The sequence below is a fragment of the Berghia stephanieae genome, chromosome 8, assembly GCF_034508935.2.
Source record: "Berghia stephanieae isolate SIO BIC M18660-M18661 chromosome 8, UCSD_Bste_1.3, whole genome shotgun sequence".
In the NCBI taxonomy this organism is placed as follows: Eukaryota; Metazoa; Mollusca; class Gastropoda; order Nudibranchia; family Aeolidiidae; genus Berghia; species Berghia stephanieae.
Window position 1 is genome coordinate 44959679 of NC_088367.1, and position 11821 is coordinate 44971499.

Genomic DNA, 11821 nt, shown 5'->3' on the forward strand with positions numbered 1-11821 from the left:
TATATATATATATATATAAGATAGTTTTCTCCAATGTTAGCCATTCCATCACGATAACCTGAGCAGAGCAGAGACATGCTAGGTCCTTTCTGAGACTCACTAAAGTCATACCTAACTGTTTTGTAGAAATTCACTTGGCTTCGGAATTAATATTAACTTTGAATATTATTTCAACATATGCACCCAGTGGAATTTTTCTATTTATGGTGCGTTTCCATTGATTTGCTGTGATCTTAATTATAGTTTAATCTATAAGTTTGATTTATGGTGTGAGACCATCATCAGTGAATTTCCATGTGTATGGAAAAGATAGAGTGTTATTTTGTATTTCTTCAAAATACAAATATTAAGATATTTTAAAATCGTGCTTTGAAGTATAAGGATAACATAATAGATATATAAAGATTGATTGAATAGATAAAAGTTGTTTACATTTATATAATGTCTGTCGTAAATAAATATTGAAATATTAATTTTGAGATAATCAATAAGAGTAATGGTCAGTCTATAGCTTGATATGACGCGTGAGATTAGTCTCGCTCATGTATAAGTAAGCACGGGAATAAGTGAAAATTTAGGATTATTTTATAAACCATGTATCTCTTCCTATACAGAATAGGCTCGGTTAGCCCCTGCAATAAATCCAGACTTTATACAAGTCACATTTGTATGTTATCATGAGAAACATTTTGGTTCCCCAATATCGGAAGAACAATAAAATAAAAACTTTTCATACCTGGATTTGAAATAGTGAAAATAACAATTTTATTTGACTATAAAGAGAACTTGTGACGAAAACAGTGTGTTGCCATATGTAAACAATCTGTGAATTATATAATGGACTCCTATACCAATAATATCAAACGACTTCAATAATGTGGTTGAGATTGTCATCGTCATCTTCATCCTCATTCATCATTCATTGCATGTCTTCATAGTATTAAGTAAGGTAAGGGGCCCCAACCTGTAGATTACTATGTGCATCATCACCATCATGTATCATCATTTTTAATATTTTCATATATCACGTTGTCACTCAAATCATTTGGCTATTATTCTTTCTATTTCTTTTTTCTTTAAATTAGTAATAAACAATTATAAAATTATAATTCAATTGCCTTGTTCTGTGAATTTAGTTCTATGTGTCGTGTGGAACCACCTTTAAGGTCCCAAACCTGGTGGAAAATAGCCACCGTACTCTAGCTTTGGGGTCGTCACCTAGGTCAGTACTTTTGCCTGTACCTACATTGTGACAATATTTAATAAAACTGCGAGACATAATTTTTTTTAATGTATAATAATATATGTTACAGTGAATGACATAATCAGTCGGATGGTGAAAAGGTTTGAACTGAGATATTGTCAAGCTTAGAAGGTCAATTTTTATCAAAATGACTTCTTGTCATAAATTATTAAATCAACCTTTTTTGTACGTCTTCGGGAAATGTCAAAGACTAATTTCACTTCTATCTACATATTTTTTTTACAGCTAGTCAAGTTGAAAAAGTATGAAATTTGAGAAAAGTTGCTAAATAATTTTCACATACATCTGACCATAACTTTATGAAAAATCACCCGATTTACTTCAAATAAAGATTAAAATGCTCTGGTGAGCACATTCTTTCAGAAAATGAAAAAAATGCAAATCCAAAATGTTCACATTCCGACTGATTATGTCATGCACTAACACAGTTATCTAGTATTCAATTTACGTGCAAAGTATTTTTTTTTTTAAATTCTTATATCGGTGAAAAGCCTTAAAGGGCTTACTGATTTTAGACGTCAACATCAGATTTTATTAAGAAAATATACATTATTACTTTTTCAAATCATTATTTTTATATGCGGCCCATAGTTGAGTCCTTGGAGAAGGCTCTTTACTCACATTCTCTCGCCGTACTCAGGTGTAAAATGAGTACCTGACCGTTAATAGCGTTGCCTCTGTCCACAAATAATGTAACATCGTCTACCAGGCATCATGTCCCGTCCTAAATGTTAAAAGTTGCTTTTGCCCAGGGACCTATTGTACAGTGCTTTGAGCACATTTAGTGGATATTGCTCTATATAAAAGCTCCATTTTGTGGGGGTAAAACTAGCCTCTCTTCTGACATTAATTTATTAACCTCACGTGTTGCAATAGTAGAGTTCCTTTAAAAATAGACTTTATGAATACAAGGCAAAAAACAAAAAAAAAAAAACAAAAAAAAAAAACAAAAAACAAACAAACAAAAAAACATACAGACAACGCGTAATAGAATGACCATTCTATCTAATGTTATTTGATTTTGTACTCTATTACTCTTTACTACTTGTCGCTACCATCACTATTTAATTGTATGCAAGTAATGCAAGACTGTGCCTCTGTGGTTGATATCAACATTTCTTTACTAGTGTGTTACTATGACCAATAGTACACTGTGTGTTGTGTGTTACACAGGTAGTCTCTCGATGTAGTACTATTTTTATCTTCGGCTGGGTGTGACTTCTGGCCTGATACTATATTTTTGTGTGCTTTCTTTCATCACTTCACATCGTTATAACTTCATTTTAACAACTATGATCATTTACAAATTTATATCACTAATTCTGGCAAATCATAGCTTTCTAGCCACCTACCTTGAGTCATCTAAATCTACTTTGTTCTTCTGTATACTTAATAATTGCTACTTAAATATTTCATACAGCCATAACGTTAACACCTTTGATTACTAATTACGAGCTTAACATTTACTCTTTAACTCTGCAATTCACTATGATTGATTTTGTAGCATAACTCTTTAGTTTAGACTTATTCGTTCCTTCATACATGTCCTATGTTATTTGCATTAATTTGTTTAAATCATGAAGATGCACACAACTCGATCGAGTTTACTCACTTCAGTCTACGCATCACTTTACCTGGACCAGTGACGTAGGTGCTTTCTCTGACGTCCGCGTTAAATCTATTTTTAACTGCTATGGCTAATATTAGATTATTCTAGATTCTGCCATTGATTCTTTTCATTCATTCATTGATCCATTCAAAAGAATGATCTGTTCCATTGTTCCTGAATAAAGACTTCATCATTATACATCCTGGCCTTTGTTGTTTGATCGCCTCCACTACCCTGGGGTGGATGGGCTAGGACTCGGGTAGACTATGGTGTCTCCGGACTTGACTGTGGTGTGTGCTCTTCGCTCATGAAATCAACTCCCTACTTCTACTTCTGACACATGAAGTCATGCTACTATCACTAACAGTAGTACTAAACTGTCACTTCATTGTCTCGATCTATCTTCCCCACTTGAGCACCACCGCCGCAGTTACAGTCTGGAACTCTTAAGTCGACCCCGGGACCGAATCCATCCACTCCCACGGCCTCTACACTCTGCCAATACTACTACTACCACTCGCCGGCATCAACTATCCGGTTGTCTCCATCAGTATCACACTCGCCGGCATCAACTACCCGGTTGTCTCTACTATCGCACTCGCCGGCATCAACTACCCGGTTGTCTGACTCTATTACAAATTTGGCGCTGCGAGCAGGGTCTCAATTTCAGAAGCCACAGCCTTTTGGAGACCTGTTTATTTATTCATCAGTCAGACATCCACTTGGAATTGGAACGAATCTACACTCTCGCTGCCATTCCCTGTACACCAACCTCGATGTTTTATTGCGACAGACGACAATCGACGTCAACTTGCCACTCGGCCCCTTTACAGCCGAATTTATAACAAGACTGCCGCTACCGGCTACCATACACGTCGAGTATCCTGTCCAACCCGAGATGACCAGTGACTGCCAAACGCGAGAGGACCCATGTTCCTGAGCCCGAGATGCCCCGTGTACCTGTGCCCGTGATGACCCGTGTCTCAGTGCCCGAGATGACCCATGTGTCTGTGCCCGAGATGACAGTGTGCCTGTGCCCGTGATGACCCATTGTCTGTGCCCGAGATGACCGTGTGCCTGTGCCCGTGATGTGATGACCGTGTGCCTTTGCCCGTGATGACCGTGTGCCTTTGCCCGTGATGACCTGTGTGTCTGTGCCCGTGATGACCGTGTGCCTGTACCCGTGATGTGATGACCGTGTGCCTGTGCCCGTGATGACCTGTGTGCCTGTGCCCGTGATGACCGTGTGCCTGTGCCCGTGATGACCTGTGTGTCTATGCCCGTGATGACCTGTGTGTCTATGCCCGTGATGACCGTGTGCCTGTGCCCGTGATGACCGTGTGTCTATGCCCGTGATGACCTGTGTGTCTGTGTCCGAGATGACCCGTGGGTCTTACCAACGTGAATTAACCAACCAGATGGAGCCTCGTCCCTATTACTGCCATGCAACTATCCGAAGGCATCGTCGTCAAGTGGTGGCCGGTGTTCCTAAAAGTCGCGTCTGTGAAAGTGAAACCACGTCACAGAATCCCGCCTGCACACATATGTCCAGACGACGTCACGCCAAATGCAAGGATCTGCCTGAGTTTGACCACCACGTTGGTGAGATAATCCATGTTTTGTAGGATTCTCATGTATATTGATTCAATATCTCGTTAGTTCCCATTAATTTTGCAATAATATGCTCATGATTCATAATGAAACATACAATGTAATTATGGAATGTTAAAACTATTGCTTATAAGTATAACAGTGTAGTTCTTTCTACCTTTCCCGCTAACAAGCGACGTCCACTTAATATTTCCATGTCTATCTATATTCGACATGAGCCTCCTCATATTTGAGACGTTCGTATTTCAAGTTTTAACACTTTTCTCATCTTATACTTATACTGCTATGCTGAAGCGACGTAATTTTACATTGATTGCATTTCTTTCAAGTTGAATTCGTACATTGAATCCTCTCTGCCTTGTTGACCATTGATAATTAAATAATTTGTTCTATGAGGACATAGAACGGTTCGAGTTGGGGGATATGTAATAGAATGACCATTCTATCTAATGTTATTTGATTTTGTACTCTATTACTCTTTACTAATTGTCGCTACCATCACTATTTAATTGTATGCAAGTAATGCAAGACTGTGCCTCTGTGGTTGATATCAACATTTCTTTACTAGTGTGTTACTATGACCAATAGTACACTGTGTGTTGTGTGTTACACAGGTAGTCTCTCGATGTAGTACTATTTTTATCTTCGGCTGGGTGTGACTTCTGGCCTGATACTATATTTTTGTGTGCTTTCTTTCATCACTTCACATCGTTATAACTTCATTTTAACAACTATGATCATTTACAAATTTATATCACTAATTCTGGCAAATCATAGCTTTCTAGCCACCTACCTTGAGTCATCTAAATCTACTTTGTTCTTCTGTATACTTAATAATTGCTACTTAAATATTTCATACAGCCATAACGTTAACACCTTTGATTACTAATTACGAGCTTAACATTTACTCTTTAACTCTGCAATTCACTATGATTGATTTTGTAGCATAACTCTTTAGTTTAGACTTATTCGTTCCTTCATACATGTCCTATGTTATTTGCATTAATTTGTTTAAATCATGAAGATGCACACAACTCGATCGAGTTTACTCACTTCAGTCTACGCATCACTTTACCTGGACCAGTGACGTAGGTGCTTTCTCTGACGTCCGCGTTAAATCTATTTTTAACTGCTATGGCTAATATTAGATTATTCTAGATTCTGCCATTGATTCTTTTCATTCATTCATTGATCCATTCAAAAGAATGATCTGTTCCATTGTTCCTGAATAAAGACTTCATCATTATACATCCTGGCCTTTGTTGTTTGATCGCCTCCACTACCCTGGGGTGGATGGGCTAGGACTCGGGTAGACTATGGTGTCTCCGGACTTGACTGTGGTGTGTGCTCTTCGCTCATGAAATCAACTCCCTACTTCTACTTCTGACACATGAAGTCATGCTACTATCACTAACAGTAGTACTAAACTGTCACTTCATTGTCTCGATCTATCTTCCCCACTTGAGCACCACCGCCGCAGTTACAGTCTGGAACTCTTAAGTCGACCCCGGGACCGAATCCATCCACTCCCACGGCCTCTACACTCTGCCAATACTACTACTACTACCACTCGCCGGCATCAACTATCCGGTTGTCTCCATCAGTATCACACTCGCCGGCATCAACTACCCGGTTGTCTCTACTATCGCACTCGCCGGCATCAACTACCCGGTTGTCTGACTCTATTACAAACGCTTCGCTGCACAAACACGCACACAAAAAAAGGGAATGAATATCTTGTTTTTATCTGTTCACATTTCATTATGTTCTGTTACCAGTAAGTAGTGTGTAGAAAAACACACCATATTCATTATTATTATTATTATCATCATCATCATCATCATCATCATCATCATCATCATCATCATCATCATCATTATAATAATAGATATAAGGTAAGATAAGATAAGATAAGATAAGATAAGATAAGGTAAGATAAGATGAACTTTATTAATCCAAAAAAAAAACAGGAAATTACATTGCGTTTTTACATGACTCAAGCTAAAAGATAAGATATTGAGCAGGATCGATGATTATGACGTCTATTGCTCCATTTGATTTGAGAGTACAAAGTATGATTTTCATCTCTTATTATCTTATTCAGTTTCTTATTACAAAAGGTTTTTAACAACGTTCCAAATTCATATCTTTTTGAGTCTGTCATAATTTTATTTCCAAATTTGAGGACTATTAATTTTAACATCAAATTTTCTAAGGTTACCGCTCCTTGCAGGGAGACAGAAACTTATCATACTTAAAACTAATTTTTATTATTATTATTATTATTATTATTATTATTATTATCATCATCATCATCATCATCATCATCATCATCATCATCATCATCATCATCATCATCATCATTAACCCTATTTTCACCTCTGGGGTGCAAACGCACCCCAATGCTATGTTTTTTGGCTCTAAAATCTACAATTTTTGACCTATAAACCTGAAATTTTGTGACTTTTCCTAAATTGACCCCTTAAATCACCTCCCCAAATTTTACACCTCTCACGTGCATCGTTTACTCACACCAGAAGACCTCCCATGGAATTTGAGATTTTACGCTTTTGGGGTGCAATTGCACCCCCTAATAAACAAAGAGAAAATAACGAGAAACCTCCTATTTCATCCTTTGGGGTGCATATGCACCCCATGTATTTGTCTATAGTAGAATAGCAACTGGCCATATAAATTACCATTTTCTGGTGTAGATTATTATAAATAAGATACTTTTTGATATGTACTCAAGGTTGCCCACACCTAATTGGCAGAATAACCAAAATATAGGCCTCTGACCATGGCTAAATATGGATTTCTTCTTATCGTCACAAGTTATGCATTACTAATTGTAATTTATGTGATTTTCAATAAAGAAGGCCCACATTTTTTATAAACTGCCTGTATATATTTGTGTTAGATTGTATGTAATGTTCTTATACTGCGTGAGTTTGAATCCATATATATATATATATATATATATATACACATGTATAGTGTGTGGGTTTGTAGTCTAGTGGTAGTGGTAGACGCTACGACTCGTGATCGGAAGGTCAGGGGTTCGAATCCCGCTCTGGCGGTGCAAAGTTGACTCCTTGGGAAATGGTCTTTACACACATTTTCCACACCCCACTCATGTGTAAAACCAAGTACACTGGCCGGTCCTTGTCCTCACCAAAATTGTATCGCGCCTAACAGGCTGCTTGTCTCGTCTTATGTTGTGTGTTGCTGTTGGTCTGGGACCCCTTGTAAAGCGCTTTGAGCACCTCGGTGGATATCGTGCTATATAAAAGCTCTGTATTTTATTTAGTCATATATGAGTTTGTCAATTATATTTTTTTTATGCTGCTAATGCACACCATATGTAATTTCCAAGATGATAAGTGAGTAGGTACAGCATGTTTGTATTGTTAGATATATAGTCATTTGTCAGTGTTCCACTGTGTTTTCACAATTTTGAAATAGAATGAAGGACAATATTTTTGACTAGCAATAGGCAATCAATCGTTTTATTTGGAAATCGAAAAACAAACAAATTAGTGGGTTTAATTATTGAATTTCATTGAAAACTTTCAAACTAAAAACAAAAAGGTTCAAACATGTACCTACAGTACACTCAATTCTATACAGTAGAACAAATCAAAATAAAACATCAATCATTGTATGTCCAATTTCTTGTCATCAATCGCTGTCAGCACAATACCATATGACATGTACTCATACTTATGGTTAAAATTTTCCTCACCATCTCAATCTTGCTATCGACCTATACTTACACTGTACAAATCTATTCTGAACAATGGTCACACACTTTGTAGCTTTTACTGTGGTCTTTGCAAGCAAATGCCTTACATTTTGAACAAGTTTCCCTTATTTTTCTGTCCTTCTTCCTCGGACACATTTCACATCTTCCTTGGCTTGATGCTTTCCTCTTTCTCTGTCCTTCAATCTCAGGTCTTGTTGCTGATTCTCTTTCATCATTGAGATTCCATTCCATCTTTATTATTTCATATGATAATTTCACCCGTCTTGTTGTTTTCGACATTGTCATTCTTCTTGTCAAATGTTCAAAAAGAAGTTCCTTTGCTAACAGTTCGTTGAAATGGCCCCTGTCTTTGTATGATTTGGTGTCTTCTGGATGAACAGTCTTGTATAAAATATGGGCTGCCACAGCTGCTGTATCCAGCAAGTTGTAAAACTGGACCATGGGCCATCTTCTTGATTTCCTTTTACAAGAAAAACTGTGGCACATGTAGTCAAATGTGTCGACTCCTCCTTTGGTTTTATTATAATATCTCACCATCACTGGCTTCTTTTTCGTTCCTTGGTCGATGTCAGGAGAATGATGCATCGTACTCAGTACAACAACATGTTTCTTGTGGTTAGATTTGTGTGCCACAATGCTTGCACCATCTTTGAATAGGAAGGCACTGTCAAATTTCTCAAGTTCTTTTCCAGTCTGAAACGATGATGGTAGAAATGACTTATTTCTCCTGACTGTCCCCACTATTGACAAACCTCTTCTAGACAAGTTCTCTGCTAATTCTAAATCAGTAAAAAAAATTGTCACATGTAACGTTCCTGCCAGTTTTATGGTAAGGATCTACCAGTTCCTTTACAGTCTCCCTCCCAAGGTTTGTTTTCCTTTCTCCATGTTTACCCAGGTACGGTATCATTTGGAGAGGGTAAGCTGTTTTGCTGTCACATATGTGAAAGAGTTTCATCCCATACTTATCTGGCTTGCTCGGTAAGTATTGCAAGAATGGGCACCGTCCTCTCCACGGAACAAGCTGTTCATCTATAGTTACGCAGTCTGAGGGAATGTATGAAAGTTGCAAATTCTTGTTGATTTTGTTCATGAGATCCCTAATTGGTGAAAATATATCCCTAACTCGCCTGATAGCATGTGTCCTTTTATCATCAAAGCGCAAGTTGATGCAGAGTTTTACAAATCGTTTCATGCTCATTGTGCATATTGCAACATTGTCTGCCGAAGCTCCTCTCCATATCTTTGCCACTGCTAGAAGACCAAGCTTTCTCGCACCCAAATGAATAAAAAGGCCTAGCAATGCTGTCATTTCTATAACATCTACATTCTTCCACTGCACACCTTCATTTCTTGTTCCTTCTAAGTTTGTCATCTTCACAATATCACTAATTATTTGTGCAGTGAAAATCATCTTAAAGGCTGACACAATTGAATCTATCTTTGCCGGATGTCTTACGTTGGACTTGGGAGGCCTAAAAACATTTCTTGTAGGTGTTCTCCCAACCTGGGACACCGGTACCTTACTCCACATAATATCCCCCTTTTTGCTCAAAACTACATTGCTAGATGCTGGCAATGATACAGAATTACCCAAATGAGTTTCATCACTGTCTTCCTCTTCTTCGTCAACTTCTATTTCTGGGTCTGATTGGTTCAGGATCTCGGGATATTCCTCCCCGTCGCTCCTTTCATCGGATGAGTGTGCATTGTCATCAGCTTCAAGTTCATCATCATCTGGAGTCCAATTAATATCTGGATCTGATGAAAATTGGTGAAATGTATATTATTAGTATTGCTTTTATATTGATCCTTCTCCTCATCATATCCTTTACCCCTTAACGACAAGATTAGGTTTCACCAGAACCAAACTCTAATCTAAGAACATGTGTCAGTTTTGAACTGACTGTTGCAGTTTTCACCTAGAGATTAGTTGTGGTGCTGCTCGAGACGCATCACAGTTACTTATCTCTAGATGAAAACTGCACACGGTAGAATCGTGATTTAAATGCAATTAAGCCTGACAATCGAAACCTTCAATCATTATTCACACCATTCAGGACATCTATGACATCATCATAATAATAAATCAAGGGAATTTTGAAATAAAATGCAGGATTGATACACTGAAAATTGTACTTCCTCTCGTTATAAAGTAAAATCTGCTATAGTGTCAATGAAAGTAAGCACACAAAAAAAACCAACTCACCATCTCTGCTTTCTCCCATATCATCCAGTAATTCATCCATATCACCACCAACATCAGATGAAGAACTTGGTTGTTGGGCAACAGGCTGAAGCTCAGTGTATACCAATTCCTCTTGTTCATTGTCGAAGCGCTCAAACAGATTAGTCCTAGAACTTGCCATTTATCTTTATAATCATAAACATGCCCTGCAAGAATAGATAACACATTTCAAGGTTTTAATAAATCTATTAGATCTGGATACAAGCATTTGCAATTTAAAAGATGAATATGATATATGTATTATAAATTATAAAGCATGGATACTAAAGTTTTCCAACAGTTTTTATATGTTTTGACAGAATTGCAATTAATGGTATCAATATGTATTATAAATTATAAAGCATGTGTATACTAATGATTTTCAACAGTTTTTATAGTATAGGGTTTGACAGCATTACAAATAACAATGGTGAGTGACAAAACAATGTAGATCTAGATTATAGCTTTACATTTTTGGGATCTTCATATTTACAGGAATCAGTTAAAGCTTACATTTTGATAAGATCTAGATTTTGTAAAGTATATTAAGTGGTAAAACAAAGCTTAGAATCATACTTTAAAAATGGTATTTACTTACCTAATCAGGATGTTGTTAGATTGAAAGTCAGGTCAGCCTTGTGTTTTGAATGGTGTTAAGAGAAAAGGAGGAATCCAGGAACAGGAAGTGGTGAATAATTCTAATAAGTTGCCAGATAATTTTTGAATATGTTGCCGAATAAGTTGGTGGAGTTTTGTCTCTATTCAGTAATAAGTCAAAATAGTATAAAATGTATAGAAACTAGTGATGTAAAGATGGGGTGCATTTGCACCCCAAAGAGTAAAACAGGAGGTTTCTCTAATTTGCTACTAAAATATTAGGGGGTGCAGTTGCACCCCACAGGATGAAAATCGGAATATTCCTGATTTTTTCTATGTGCCTGTTAGGGGGTGCATCTGCACCCCAAAAGCATAAAATAGGATGCGTTTTCAAGGGGTGAAAATAGGGTTAATTTGCAGCTAAATACTTATTCCTGCGTGTTGTGTTTACTACCCTTTCTAAGCACAGCGAAGTATTCAGGCATATCCTCGTGTGCTGATCCTAGCATTTCTAACATTTCATTCGCTGTAGCGTGGAAAGAAATCAGACAAAAAATCAAACCAGAAACTGTTGGAAAGCTCCCTTCCTTATTTTCTGAACTATCTATATTTAATTTTACCCCAATATCATTGTCATTCGTGGTTGCTGTTACTCTGAAAGGTCATTGAACCCGGCCGACACATTGTGCTACTTTCTGTCATGTTTGTAATGCCAATTTCTATGTTAATATCGATTATACCGCCGGA

General features: G+C 37.3%; 1 protein-coding gene across 2 annotated transcripts in view; it reads left to right on the plus strand.

Moving 5' to 3' along the window:
* The first annotated feature begins 5743 nt into the window (after positions 1 to 5743).
* Positions 5744 to 11821, plus strand: part of LOC144978754 (uncharacterized) — a 14667-nt gene continuing 8589 nt past the window's right edge. The window contains exon 1 of one of the 2 annotated variants that reach the window (XM_078925208.1): positions 5744 to 6261. The gene's annotated coding sequence lies outside the window, so the exon portion shown is untranslated. Of the gene's footprint in view, positions 6262 to 11504 lie in introns of those variants that run through there. The other variant, XM_078925207.1, reaches the window with a different exon arrangement.